The sequence below is a fragment of the Calypte anna genome, chromosome 1 (assembly GCF_003957555.1).
Source record: "Calypte anna isolate BGI_N300 chromosome 1, bCalAnn1_v1.p, whole genome shotgun sequence".
NCBI lineage: Eukaryota > Metazoa > Chordata > Aves > Apodiformes > Trochilidae > Calypte > Calypte anna.
The window spans coordinates 70,818,986-70,835,155 of record NC_044244.1 but is presented as its reverse complement, the minus strand read 5'-3'; positions in this window follow the sequence as shown (position 1 = coordinate 70,835,155).

The following is a 16,170-nucleotide window of genomic DNA, read 5'->3' as shown; positions in this document are numbered from 1 at the left end:
TAGCTGCTTTCTGGCTTTTGTTTTCATGTTTTGGAAGTCACCAGGAAAAGCAAGAAGCCATTGCAGCAATTTCCCTGGCACCTTTAAAGCTCTTCTTTAAGTGTCTATTTCCAAAAATCAATGATAAAAAATTAAAATATATCAAACACAAACATAAAAAAATATTGCCAGAAAAGATTGTTAAGATGGTTCTAGTACATAATACAAACCCCTCTCATTATCACATATATTTCTGTCAGTGACAACTAGCAAAGCCAGAATTCTGTGGCCTTTGTACCCTTGCTTATTCTCTATATTATCTCTATATTAAGTATTTATATAAAGTTAACAACTGTAAACACAGACCGGAAGAAGCCCAGTATCTGTCTGATTTTCCAGTTGCAGGTAGTTCATCTATTTTCCTGTAATTTATTGCTGTTATATGCTCCAGTGACATGGGAGACCCTACTGGAGGCATGTGCCACCGCCATCATAGCTCACAACCTCACAAGGGCACACAAGCTCCTCCCCCACAACAAGGGGGTGCAGATTAGCAAAGGCATACGGTGAATTCAGAAGACTTCATAAAAGAGTCTGGAGCAAGAAACAACTGAAGAAAAGTACAAAGTTAATGTCTACAGAGCCATTGTACCGTCTACTCTTTCAAATGGGTCTGGACACACTTTGAGTACTGTGTCAAGTTCTGGGCCCTTCAGTTAAGGAAGGAGACTGAGGTTCTGGAGCAGGTCCAGAGAAGAGCAAGGAGGCTGTGAAGGGATCCAGCACAAGTCCTGTGAGGAGAGGCTGAGGGAGCTGGGGGTGTTCAGTCTGGAGAAGAGGAGGCTCAGGGGAGACCTCATCACTCTCTACAACTCCCTGAAAGGAGGGGGTAGCCAGGGGGGGGTTGGTCTCTTCTCCCAGGCAGCTCCCAGTAAGACAAGAGGGCATGGTCTTAAGGTCTGCCAGGGGAGGTTTAGGTTGGATATTAGGAAGAAATTCATTACAGAGAGGGTAATCAGACACTGGAATGGGCTGCCCAGGGAGGTGGTGGATTCTCCATCCCTGGAGGTTTTTAAAAAGAGACAGATGTGGCACTCAGTGCCATGGTGTGGTAACCACAGCGGTAGTGGATTAAGGGTTGGACTTGATAATCTCAGAGGTCCTTTCCAATCTGGATGATTCTGTGATTCACTGTTTCTGTGAATCATGGGTCACCTACCACCACCACCTGTAACTCCTTCAACGCTTCCATCAGTGCTGCCTCCATACAATCCTAAACATCCTCTGGACTGACTGCATGACCAATGTCACTGTCCTTGAACAGGCAGGGGTCACCAGTATGGGGGCCATGATACTGAGGACACAGCTGTGCTGGGCAGGGCACATCTCCAGGATGGAGGATCACCACCTCCCTAAGATTGTGCTCTGTGGTGAACTTCCCACCGGCTGCCGCAACAGAGGAGCCCCAGAGAGGAGATACAGGGACTCCCTGAAGCAGTCCTTCAGCTTTGGCCATACTGACTGCCAGCAGTGGCCAACTCTGGCCTCCAGTTGGAAGACATTGAGACACTATCCATAACCCTGCTGCCTCCTTTGAGAACGCACAGAAAATCAGTCCTGAGGAGAAAAGACAGCACAGAAAGCACCATGCCTTGGCTGTACCTTCACAGGAGACTTTCTGCTCTGCCTTTTGCAACCACACCACCTGTCCCATATTGGCCTCATCAACCATCAGCGTGGGGACAGCCCTTCTGGAATCTTTGTTCATGAAGCTACACCATGATGATGATGACGATGATGATGATGATGATGATGCCTCAGTGACATAGTTCTGATATATAAGTAATCCACGTTTTGTTTGCTTGGTTGTATTTGTGGATATGGCTAAGCCCACTTTCCTCTGCAGGCACAGGAGCCAGTCATGAAATTTGTTCAAAAATATTGATCATCAACACTATTGTGAATACTGTCTGCTCCAAGGAGATTAAGCCTGCATTTGATGCAGATATGTCCATGGCCTCTAGAGCTCCACTTAAAAAGTGTATTCTCACAGAGCTTGCTTCCAAGTAAGCTTTCAGCTGTGCCGTACTTGTGCTTCTTTTGAAACTCCACAAACATCATTGGCTCAGATCACCACCTCTTGCCACTCCTTGTCCTACCTGATACAAGCACAGCTTTTGGCATACTGATAATATTACGTGCCCACATGTAGTTTGTGGTCTGGAATACTGAACACATTTCTGCTTAGTTGTGTTTTATTCACACGTCTTCTAGGCTTTTAAGGGGTTTTGTTGTTTGGTTCTTCTTGGTGTTGGTTTTGGTTTAGTGTTTGGTTTTCCATGCTGCTTTTTGCCATATTTAGATTTTCAGATAGGCTTTAGATGTCAGAAAAGTTTTAAGAACACTTTAGGAAATGCAATTAACTATGCTGTAGAATGATGGACTACTGGATGGTACTGGTGACAGCAGATTGCTGGTTATTCCAGCTATTTTTAGCTATCTAGAAGCTAGGGGTCTAGGCTAAACTAGTTACATAGTTTATTTCCATCATCAATAAATAAAGAAGACAACAGTTTGGAGCAATGTTCCCTTTTAAACCTGCTTTTAAGGCAATTTAAATGAGTCACTGTCCTGGTTTGGACCAGGATAAAGGTAATTTTCTGTCTTGTACTTTTGCTTTCAGCTAAGTCTCTTGTAAGTAGCTGCACTTTCTGAAGTTAACAGCAAGTTTCTCAGTCAGTGTCTGCTTCTGGGACTGATAACGCTAGATGTTTATTGTTACTGCTAGAGACTGGTGTGCAGAACCAGGGACACTGCTGAGTTCTGAGGAACATTTTGCCCTCTGGAAGGAGAAAAGGAGTAAAGAGATCACACCTGAAACCCTCCTTTGGGGAGGAACAGACAAGATAGATAGCCAAATTTGACCAAACAGAGTATTCCATCCCATACACATCCCTCAGTATAAATTTGAGGGATCATGAGGGTCAAACCCCCTTTTTCCTGCTTCCCCTTCTTTTCCTGTCCCTGTTTGCTGTGGCATCCTGGGAGGATTCTGTCCTTTCTTCTGCCTGGGGTCCTGATCCGTGCCAGCCTGAATCTGTGTGTTCCTGCCTCCAGGTCCCAAGTGCTGCTGACTCCAGGACACCAGACTCCTGAACTTTCCCAGGGCTGCCCTGCAGCCTCGGTGGTGACGTGAGATTTATTGGAGGAAGGGGGGAGGAACATGGTATCAATTTTCCTGTATATTTGTATATATTTAGTAATTTTTCCTATTTATCATTACTGTTCTATTAAAGCTGTGTAGTTTAGTTTCCAATCCATATGTCTGTCTCCCTTATTCTCTCTCCTTTCTTTATCAGGGAGGGAAGGGGGATTAATAGAGAGCATCTGTCATTTGGTTTAATTGCTGGGCCAGTGTTAAAACATGACAGTCACCTTTGGGAGCTGTTAGTCAGTATGCATTGACTGTATAGGGAACCTAAACCAGCTAGTTTAAATAAGAAAGATAAAGTCAGGTTACATAAACATAAAAGGTATTAAAATAAGATAATATGTTCTTGAAGAGAAAGTGATTGGTTTAAACTGATGTAACTTGTCAAAAGGTTAAGATTCAGTCTCAGTCTAATGCAGGGTGTGATCTAAACTGTGCCAAAAATTATTGGCCCATAGCAATAGAAGGGTTAAAGCTCTCGTAATACCACATTTTTACCTGCCAGAACATCACTACACCTCTACAGGGAAAAGAGAGATGAATTAGCTACATTGCCTTAATCTTTTCTTAATGGCAGATATACAGAGGATGATAAAGAATTACTGTCACAAAGGTATTTTACAGTTAGTTTCCAAAAGAATTAGGTTTCATCACAACACAGCTCACATTTCCTCTGCAGGAAGAGTGCTAAGGTTCCTGGCACATTCATTGGATATTTGATGATTTAGGAGTTAAAGACACTCATCAGAAGCATTTGTGAGTGATTTTAAATCCTAGAAGACACAATCCAAGCTCTTGTGTTTTACTGATGTGAACAAGAAATTCAGCATCAAGAATTACATTAAGAGAACCTTTGGAAAAATTCTAAATTTGTACTAATTTTTACATGTATATTTGTTTCTAGAATAACATAAGAAAGATCATTGATTTTCAATATTCTGCTAGGCTGGTACTCTTAGGGCCATAAAAAGTGTTGGTGAATTGGTAATTTTAATTTTAAAAAGCTCATGGCTTTTTAGCTCAATACTTAAATTATTTTTAGAAAATAATAACCCTTTTGAACTACGTTGTAACTTAATATTATTATTCTCTGCCACTTCCACCTACTATACAGGAGTTGCTATAAAATGACTTACTGGTATAGCAAAAAAATCTGTATCACATCTAAACATTAATTGGATGTTACCTGATATATAGTGTGTTCTGAAACAAGATATAAGAAAGATAACAGAAGACTCAGTGGTCTTCAAATCCATATCTTAAAAAATGATAGAGTAGCAACAATGGAAGAAATCTTGTTCTGCAAAATACTTTTCAGGTAAAATGACAGGTTGTCATTTGCTCCTGGAAACTTTTTGGCTCACATCCTCAACAATTTTCTTATAGATGGCTTCAAGTTCTTGTATGATACTTAAAATGCAAGGTTGACATTTAAATCAAAACTGGAAACTCTTTCTACTGCAATGATGTGGAGTTTCTTCATCTTATGATACTTTTAAAAGATCATAATCTGCTGTGCAACATTTTTTACAATCTGGAGGTCAGACAATGACATCTATCCATCCTTACATATAGGCAATGCAAAGTAACTAGAACAATAACAAAAATTTCTTAGTAACAAATCAGTTTCTTAGTGTAATAACATTGATTTTCTGCAAATGCTCTATTAGCTCACAACAGAACATTTAATTAGGGAAAAAAAAATAAAAAATTACAGCACTGTTTAGCTGTCTCCCCAGTCTGGCTGTGCTGGGCAAAGCACTACCAGCAAGTCCAGGGTGGTGATCTTTGTCCTCTACTCAGCACTAGATATCTAAAGTGCTGCATCCAGTTCTGGGTTCTCCAGTCAAAGAGAGACATGGGCATACTGGAGAGACTCCAGTGAAAGCCCAGAAGGATAATTAAGGGACTGAAGCATCTTTTGGATGAGGAAAGACTGAGAGAGATGGGACTGTTCATCCTGGAGGACAGAAAGCTCAAAGGGAATCCTGTCAATGTATAGAAATACATGAAGGGAGGATGCAAAGAAGATGGGGTGAATATTGTATGATATTTTTTTCTTCTAACATTAGCAGATGGAATTCATACTGCTTGTCATCCTATAACTTTTCCTGTTAGCTTCTTTTTCACTATCAATATGGAAAAAAAGAAAATTTAGCCTGTAAGTACAGGTTTTAAGATCACTGAAATTAATCGGACAGCTACTTTGTATTTTAAAACAAAAGAATCTCTAATATAAGCATTTTTACCTTTTCCCATGTTATTATCATATTTCCTTTAATAAGACTGAAAGGGGTTTTCTTTATTTTGGATTGAAGTTTTTTGGTGTAAATAAAAATTCTTTTAATTCCTTTGATCTCTGTTCAGTTCTATGTAATCTATATATCATGCTCAAATCTAAATAATATTTTTTCCCTTTCATATTTTCACTCACTTTTGTGTACACTCCTCAGAAAAATAGAATTAGGATGATTAAATACCTGCAGTAGTTTTCCACGAAGGTAAGTACTCAACTGAACCTCAGAGGTCCACTAAAACCATAAAACTATCCCATAATTTTTGGACATGATAGATAAAACAATTCATTTGTTCTTTCTTGGAACTTCATGCATCTCAGGAGTCCTACAAAGGGCACATTCTTCCTTTGATGGCCAACAGTAAGGAACTCAAATTTCTTTGGAGTTTGTTTTGATTTTTTTCTTTTACTGGGTAGATTCCAATTCATAAAAAAAAAAAAAAAAAAAAAAAAAAAAGGAAAAAAGGAGATAAAAAGGAAAAAAGGGTCAAACTTATCAATGGCCTGACCTGGTGATTCTGTAAAATAAGTTAATCTTTTATTGTCATTGAGATGCACCCTAGAAATCCATAAATAAAACAATTTTCCTGCAGTTATATTCTAAATTTGGGGGTTGATTTTTGCATATATAATACTTTAGCATAGATAAAATTTGAGAAGATGCAACAGTACTAACAAAGACGGTGGCAATATATTTCTAAGGAAATAGTGACTTTGTGCATTTGCTTAGATCCAGATTGCTAAGCAGGCGAGCAAGTATGGAAAAATAGCTGTTCTGAATTCTTTTATTTCATATTCAGTGAAGTTTTTTCTTTAGTTTGGCTTTGAATTTTGCGGCTCCAGACAGCCAATAAATAATGTTAATTCCCCCTTTTTCAACATTTCTTTCAAATACTTTTTTGCATGTATTTGTCGTACTACTTGTTGTAATAGCCTATGAGTTCTCTAGCCTATGGCACATTCTTTTCTATCCGGTGAAGTCCTTACTTGTCCTATAGATGTGGTTGCCAAATACTGAAGTCAATAATATTAATATTCATGTCACCTCATTTTAGCTATAAAAAAGCTGAAGTTCTTCCTCTTGCTCTTGTGCTTTACCTCTCATTACTGGGGATAACTGAATTCATCTTGCTTGTTTTAAATGCATGTGAAAAGTCTGTTGCCCTCTGGAAGTTTCTATAGTTACCTGTTGACTACAGAAGTTCAAAATCTCATCTAAATAGTAATCTAAGACTAAGGTCAGTAGAATGAAATCAGACAACTCTTACTTTTGAAGGCAAGAAAGATCTTAATAAACTTTATAGAAATTATTTTGGCCAGTTAACACGCACATAAAGCCAGAGTGTATCGTGTTTTCGTAAGAGTTTAATTCTTTAGATTCAAGTCAGAGAGATGATACCAGTTTGCTATATCTGTACCTCTAACAAAAGTAAAACTGCTCCTCAAAAGGCACTATATCCTTGATGGGGTTTGAGACAATCAGAGATCACACTTTAAGCATTTTGTGTTTTAAGGTAGCTGGCACCAAGCACTAACAAAAGTTCGTACTATCCAAAGTTTATTCCAGGAGCTATCAAGAATTAAACCAAAACTTCCCTAACTCCAGGTAAGGACATGTTATTATAAAACTAGCATTTAATCCTCAGTGGGGATGAATCATCCCCATCCCAAAAAAGCCTGCACGACTTTGAGACAAACCACATCACACAACAGCGGCATGCATAGTGCTGGAGCATCTGATGCCTTACTCCAGTGTAAAACCTTGAAATTTCTGAAAAAAAAGCTCAGATTAAAGATTGTGGTAAAAAATATAAACTTTACAAGCTCTTTGGTGAATACCAAAGGCTACACAAAAGGTATCATATTACCTTGAGGATTTAAGAGAATGAAGGTGAATGACATGCATTACTGATGTCCTGCCTTTAGACTGTAGAGCCTTTATGTATCTTTGACTCAGCCCCAGCACCTGGCAAGATCAGAATCCCAGCTCAGTTAGTGCATTGAAGTGAAACAGTTCTCTGCTACACAGAGAATTTTTTCCACCTAAAATCATACGTTTCAATTGAAAGTACTGAATGAACTGATTTTCTGATCTTGCCAGGTACTGTGAGTGAGTCAAAGATACAGACAGACCATAGATAACTTCCCTCATTTACACAACACAAGGGGGTATGAGCCCACGGTGGCTGTTAAGTCCTGCAATTGGTGTCTCTTTCAACTTTCAAATATCCTGTAGTAAAGCTATTAGGATCCTACTGTGGGGCATGCAGGTAATAGTCTGTCTTCTGTGTGTTGTACTGCGATGAATCTATTGAGCAGAAAATCTAGCAACAGCAAAACTGTGTTTTGGATAATGCCCAGGGGAAGCAGCAGACACTGATACCTGGAATCAAAGAAGTGGCTTGAGAGATGCCTAAAGAGATCTGTCCTGGGACAGAAAACTGTAATTAAGTATTTTAATAGAGGATAACTTGCAGTAGTCCAGGAAAGATGTGCCAGCCATAGTTTCATAGGAGGGGCAATCTGACATCATGTTATGATCAGACATATGACATTTTTGTGCTCAGAGTTTTGGTCTATGCTGGAGGTCCAAGCATTGTAGCTAGAGACAGTGTGTGTATTATTGTTTATGTGCTGTCCCTAAAAAGGCAGCAAAAGAGATGAAGTTACTAAGGGAAAATATGAATGGAATTCCTCCCTTTTGGAGATATCTCAGGATGGTTTTTTAGCCAGTGAAGAGAAAAAGACATTTTTAGGGACAATTAAGAACTTATTTCATTGGCTATAAACGGAGCATAAGTGTGACTAACTCCAACATTCACATCATAGGCATCTTTGTTTGGTCAAGTAAATGTCACTCTCAGAAGACAATGAAAAACAGCTCCAATGATTTCTCAAAACATTTCTCAACGATTTCTCAAACATTTTTTCCTTTTAAAAAAAAAGAAAAAAAAAAAAGAGATAAGAGTGGCAGGGGAGGGAGAAGTGTTTTCTTCAGGTTACAAAATTATATTTTACAAAACTAAACATAATGTTAGTAAATAGATAAATTGAAGCTGGAAGCAAAATGAGATAAGTATCTTCGAAAAAATTGGAACTTATCAGCTACAAGACAGAGGTAGTAATCCCTTCTCTTTCCCTACTGCTCCTTTGAATAATGTTGTATTACTGTAATGAAATGAGGCTCCAGCTGCTCACTGAATAGTGGAGATTTCCACAGAGAGATTCATGCAGAAGTCTGCAGACTTTGGAGAGATTCCATACTCAAAAGTCCATGTGCTCATAGATATGCCATGCTACTCACTGCTGTGAATCTGAAATGCCTTTTTTTTTAAAGAAAAAGTCAAGTCTTGGTTACATACACCCATACATGGTTTTCTAAGACCTCTTTATAGAATGAGTTATTTTATTGATCAGAAAGCTACTGTCTGGGTTCTCAGTGGAAAGTCTTAATGAAACACTTATCTTAGAAAAAGATTAGTAATATGGCCAGTGAAAACCAATTTTCTTGTACTTACTCTCCTATTTTACATTATTTCCCAGGTGTACCATTAAATTCACAGAAACATGGCTTTGTGCAAATAATCAATTACATGGCAGAATCTCATGAGTCTAAGAGTTGCTCTATAACAGTTAGACACATTTTCTAAATGGACTTTTTCCTCTTCTGAAATAGTTAACTTAGTCTAACTGATGGACAAAAGACTCAACAATGCCATTTGTATTAAAAAAATTAAACCAGCCAACCAAAAAACCCTATTTGAAAGTCACCCAATAAAAATCTGTTTCATTTTGATCTTGGAAGGGTACCCCAAATGCACATTATTATGTAAGCTCTGTGAAAAAGAAAAATATAAGGATGCCAGGTTAAAATGTCTTTCAGTGCGTGACACAGGTGCATTATATACTACACAAAGTAGTATATAATGATCCTTCTTCATCATATAAAATCTCTCAGGGTTTTGAACCCCTTGTAGTGCCCCTTTCTGATAATCCACAAAGACGATGAAGCAAGAAAAGGATGGAGAATGATTACCACAATTTAGTGGCTAGCATTGGCTTTTGGGTTAAGGTTACATCAAATGGCTGGTCCACATTAGTCATATGCTGCATAGTCATAACTGCATATCCAAAGTGACCTTCACAGGCTGGAGAAATTAGCTGATGAGAACTTCATTAACATCAGAAAGGGGAAGTTCAAAACCCTGCACCAGTAACAACCCCATGCACCAATTATGCTGGGGGCTACTCAACTGGAGAGCAGCTTAGCAGAACAGGACCTGGTTGTTGCGATGGACATGAAGTTGAAGACAAGTGAGCAATGTGCTCTTGCAGCTCAGAAAACTGTGGGAAAATAATGGAAGACTGTCGATATCAATGTGATGTTCCTCAAGTCAATTGCAGCTGGGGGTCAAAAAACACGTGTATAATTCTAATTCTTGCTTAGCCTTGTGTGTTTGACAAGCAGAACATATGTGTTAAGATAACACAGGCTTGTGATAGACTTATAGGCACCCTATTGAACATGTTTGAGATTCCTGCCCCACAGTAGGAAAGATGAAAGCATGAATCTCTGATATATCAGTGTCCCTCCTTGTGTGCCTTTGACTTGGTGCTGCAAAGGATCCCCTGGCTGGCAAAGTAATGAAAATAAATTTATGTAGTGAAATGAGGCAATCAGGTGTTGCTAATTACCAGGTGGGAGGCGTGAGCTTGTGTTAAGCCCACCTGTGCCCAATTAGGGCTGACCCCAGCTGCGCATGAGCAGGATTGGGCAACCAATAAAAGGTGAGCTTCCAAATGCATGCTCACCTCACTCTCAAGTAGCCAGAGGAGGATGTTAGCTGAGCCTGGAGCAGAAGCACTGAGCAAGGCTAGCCAAGTCTAAAGGCAGCAAGATTGGAGCACTGTTCTTGGCAAGAACAGCTGCTTGACTTCGAGGTGCTGTGCCCCAAGAAAGGTTTGTCTGCTACAAATTTAGTCTTTGCATTTTGTGTATGGTTTTGTGTTTTTCCTGCACTCCACCTGTGCTGGGTCACACAAAGATGAATGCTATCCTGGGCTGCATTAGACAAAGTATTGCCAGCAGGTCCAAGGAGGGGACTTCTCTCTATTCAGCACTGGTGAGGCAACACCTAGAGTGCTATATATCATTTTGGGCTCCCCAATGAAGGAAAGACATGGACATATTGAAGAGAGTCCACTGGGTGAGTGTCCAAAGAAGGGCCAAGAAGATAATTAAGGTACTGGAGCACCTCTTGTATGAAGAAAGACTGAGAGATGGGGCTGTTCAGCCTGGAGGACAGAAAGCTTCAGGTACAAAGCTGAGGGTACAAAGAAGATGGAGCCAGGATCTTTTTAGTGGTCCCCACTGATTGGAGCACATTTGATGGGCATGAACTGGAACACAGGAGGTTCCCTCTCAACATCAGGAAGCATTTTTTTACTATGAGTGTGACAGAGCTCTGGCACAGGCTGCCAGAGCAGTTGTGAATCTCCCTCCCTGGAGATAAACTCAAGAGCTGCCTCAACATGGTCCTTGGCATCTAGCTTCAGATGACTCTACTTGAACAGAAGTGTTAGAGCAGATGACTTCCAGAGTTCCATTCTAACCTGGACCATTATGTGATTCTTTAGTTCTGTGGAAAAGCTACTCCTCTTCCTGTTAGATGAGGGTATAGCATGTGCTGTAGAGATTTTTGCAACATGACCAGATGTAGACAGGGTCAGATAAAACTTTTCATATTAAGCCTGATTGGCTTTGGTCAAATTCAGTAATTTTCTTTGCACCACAAAATTAAGTTTGTCTACATCTCTGTGAAATTCCATTACAATAATGATGTGCAGGGTATTTGATTATGACAGAGGACAATGTCTTAGCTACAAACCTCAGGTAGGAGACTGTGGGACCTTGAGGTAAAAGTAAACTGACAGAATAAGTGAGATCAACTCATATAGTATGTGCTTTGGTTGAAGGGACAGAGAGATCTGCAGGTGTGTCCTGAGAAAAGGATGTCCCTCTACTTTATTCATTTTAGTGCCTAATGAACTCAAGGAATGTGGTTTGCCCGATAGACTGTAGTATGTGATAATCCCTGTACGCACATGCTATAGAAATGTTCTGTATGATAATTGCCCATATCAGTTTTAGTTTCCCAGTTAATCTCTCAGTGCTTGGATTTGTGTCTTCCTTTCATTCATTGATATGTCAAGGGATAAAAACTGTTGAAAATCCATTTAACTCAATCTCTTTTCTCATCTTTCTAGAAATTCTTTCCCCTGAACAGTGCCCAGTGCCATTTGCAATGTTCAAGGATTTCTACTTCTATTTCTGATTTCTAAAATTCCAGTCCTGTATCTCTAAAATATTCTAATCTCACTCTCTCTGGATGTTACAGTGAGCTGGCTCTTTCCTCCTCATGCCCATGCTGTTTTATTTTCTCCTTTGTGTCTGTAGATCAGAACTTCAAGACTATTTCTTCGTTTGGGTTTTTTTATTCTTTCTTTCCAGGCTCTTTTCATGTGCCGTTAACACATTGCCTATATCATTTTCTTAAAACCCATCTTTTACACTACAACTTACTTGATAAAATATATCCAGTGCTATACACAGCCATCCATCCAGTGATGGATTAGATATTGCTTTGCCATCTAAGTCAATATGTCTTCACACTTCTTAGTCATCTCTTCCTCTTGATTAAACTTGACTTCTCCATGCCAGAAGAAATACATTACATTTTGCTCAGAGTGCTGCAGCTAAAGTAAATTTTCTGCCTCCATTTTATGTCACTCTGAAGCTGTCAGAAGGAAACACTCTTCATCTTCCAATACCCACATCGAATTTTAGCTCTTTACTCTTCTGCATTGCTTGGTAACTTGCCCGTGCTTAAGTATCTGTTTTCTCCCAAAGTTTCATGCCTGTTCTCAAACTGTTGAGGTCTGTACACACCTGCATGCTACATCAGTGTTTGAAATAATCTCTCACTCTGTGTGAATCAAGGATCAATATGCCTTTCAAATCCTTTCTTAAAACCTATTTATTTTACCCATCTCTTTATCAGTGTTAATTTTGAGTAATCTGCCTAATTATAAACATCTTTTTAAACTTTCTGCATCTAGAATATAAACTTCAGATGAAATTATAATTATCTTTAAATAATTTATTTTAGAATGAAGAGCTCTTAAGCCATCCAAAAAATGTACTTATGGCCTGTTTAAAAGGAGCTCTACCCTGTGGATTTATTATCCTCATTATGAGTTAATTCTTTACTTGCAGACCAGTTTTTACATTCCTGTTTCCAGTGGCAGCAAACATCCTGCCTGTCAGCTTTAAACCTTTTATACATACTTTAAGGCTTTTAGTAAAGCACACGGTGCATCTTGCTGGGAGTCTATCTGAGCCCCAAGGAATTGCCTTTAATTCTCCAGTTCATTACCAAACATAAATACCTATCACAACTTAGGGCTACTTTTTTGGGTTTTTTCATCTTCTGTAAGAGGGCCATGACACGTGAAATTTAATAAAACCATCTATTTTTTTTTTCTGGATGTATTTGCCACTTTTTGTAGAGGTCTGAAAGCAATCCTTGAGGTATCATGTACATGCCCCTGCGCTCAGCGCTGGTGAGGCCACACCTTGACTACTGTGTCCAATTCTGGGCCCCTCAGTTCAGGAAGGATATCGAGGTACTGGAGCAGGTCCAAAGGAGGGCAACCAGGCTGGTGAAGGGACTCGAGCACAGACCCTATGAGGAGAGGCTGAGGGAGCTGGGGCTGTTCAGCCTGGAGAAGAGGCGGCTCAGGGGAGACTTCATCACTCTCTACAACTCCCTGAAAGGAGGTTGTAACCAGGTGGGGGTTGGGCTTTTTTCCAGGCAACTCTCAGCAAGACAAGAGGGCATGGTCTCAAGTTGTGCCGGGGGAGGTTTAGGTTGGACATTAGAAAGAATTTCTTTATGGAGAGGGTGATCAGGCATTGGAATGGGCTGCCCAGGGAAGTAGTGGATTCTCCATCCCTGGAGATATTTAAAAAGAGACTGGATGTGGCACTCAGTGCCATGGTCTGGTAACCACGGCAGTAGTGGATCAAGGGTTGGACTTGATGATCTCTGAGGTCCCTTCCAACCCAGCCAATTCTATGATTCTATGTGCAGCCTTTCAAAAAGCAAAGCTGAAAACCAAACTGGACAAGCATTAAGATCTGCAAGTAAAGCAATTCGATTACACAATAGTGGAATAGTATGTCACAAGACTGAGGAATGAAGTGTCTCAGTCAAATCAGGGATTAAATGAAAGCTCACAAGGGGTTTAATAATTCAACTAAGGTTATTTCTGTGCTGTCTATGGGTTTTGGGGGTATAATAAATGTGGTAGTAGATCTGTTCTATTATATCATTGTATCTCCTGGAATAGACTCTGCAGTGATAGACAAAGCTATGTGCCTGAGTTGGACATATAGTATAAAAACAAAGCAGTTTCCATTTCTGACAGTTATCAGTTCCTTGGAAATAAGTAACTCCTCTTGAGCTGCTGAGGCACAGTGCTTAAGCAGACCAGAATGTAATACAAATATGATCTTGTTATTCCATGTCAGTGTATTTGTAGATCCTAGCAGGTTCACTGTATTGGTTTGGTAAGGCTATGTCATTAAGTTACCTAAAGGTAATGGAAAACAACAGGGCCTTTTTACATATCTGTTTGAGAATGAAACAGATCAGGAAAGTACACAATAATCCCTGAAGCAGGATGAAGCATAAGTCCGTAGTATTGTCAGGAAGTGATGAAGAATCGGAGTGGATTGAATATGAAATGTTACATAGGTAGTCTTCAGAAATTAAGCGAAATAGTCTTTTCCTCTGAAAATTAGGAATATAAGGGGAAAATCTTCCATTTTTTTCCTTTTGGTAACAGCTACATTGACATCAAAATTGAAATACATTTTACAATTTTAACAGCTTTAAATTTAAATATCTTAATTCCTTTTCCTTTTCCTTTTCCTTTTCCTTTTCCTTTTCCTTTTCCTTTTCCTTTTCCTTTTCCTTTTCCTTTTCCTTTTCCTTTTCCTTTTCCTTTTCCTTTTCCTTTTCCTTTTCCTTTTCCTTTTCCTTTTCCTTTTCCTTTTCCTTTTCCTTTTCCTTTTCCTTTTCCTTTTCCTTTTCCTTTTCCTTTTCCTTTTCCTTTTCCTTTTCCTTTTCCTTTCTTTTTTGGTTGTTTTTTTTTGCTTGCTTTGTGTTTTGTTTTGTTTTACCGTTTTTTCCCCCGAGGGCTTGGTTTATGAAGAACAGACTCTTGCTGGAAAGTCACTCAAGATTTGCTTTTTAAATAAATTTTTAAAACACTTCTGAGTGTTGCAAATTCTGCAAGAGAAAACAACACATTATCATGTAAAAATAAGTCTTAGCCTTTACTCAGCATTCAAACACTTTAAAGATCCCATAAAGAACAGCTTCTTCACACTGTAGAGGTATATCACTACATTTTTTAGCTCACTGTCATTTCATTGCTGTGTCATTTTAAAAAGCCAAAAGAATTATCATTTCATATTACTATATGTAAAACTGTACATATATGAGTGGTTGAAACACATGCATGTGCATAGGGATCTGGGATCTTAGAAGTTGTCTCTGAAGAGGCTGAGGAAAACAATACATCTCATTTAGAAAGGAAAATATTTATAATTATGCATGTTTATTAATTATTACATTTAACTGCTTAATGCCAGATTTATGAAGCAAATTGCAATTGTTCATTCTCATAGCTACTAAATTGTGCATGAATAATGAAGGCATAAAATCTGCAAGCAATGCCATGACCTCAGAATTTATTTATGAATCAAAGCCTTTTTTTTTAGTATCAAAGACTTAGTTTTGAGTAAAGGTGAATAGTCTACCCAAATGATCTTAGAGAGGGTCAGGGGTCTTACAGCAAGAAGTTCTGGGATTATTTTTCAAATGATGGCTGATATTACATGTAAAAAGGTAAATCTGAACTTTATTTTTTCCTTGCAAATTTCACTCGACTAATAATATACCACAATTCAGTGTTGCAGACTGGAAACGGAGCTGCCAAAAGAAGCAGTTCTAGGGAGATGTATGTAATTCTGTATGTATAGATTCATGAGTCCGTGCACATTTTTAGCTAAAGGCTTAGAGGGTAAGTATGTTTGATATGGATTAGGAACACCTTGAAGGCTGCCAAGTGCGTGTCTGCACTGCCATCTGCTGTTGGTAATGAATAGCGTCTGTGCCTTCTCCAGGAGTCCTTCCCTTCGATTCCTTCAGCTGGTATGAACCTACCAGTAGGTCTTACCATCAAATAACCCTCACTGGAATGGTGTTTTGGCTTCAGCTCTCTTTGTAATGCAAGCGCTCTCCTCTGAATGGTGGCCATACCGGGCTCTTCTTCTGTACATCAGCTTTAGTAACGACAGCCTGATGTTCCTCCAGTCTCACCAGTGCAATTCCATCAATTTCTATTCCTAATACAACTAGCAATGTGATAAAAAGTAGTGTAGTGTAACCAGCAAATATAGTTGTAAATCCCCATCCCATTAGGGACTTCAGTCACACTGCTCAGAGGAAAGATGAAGTACTGTGTAATATCACTGTCTAATCAGCAAAGGTGGCACATACACTCATCCTAGGATTTAAAACAAAAAAAAGCATTTATATATTTCTAAGATTTC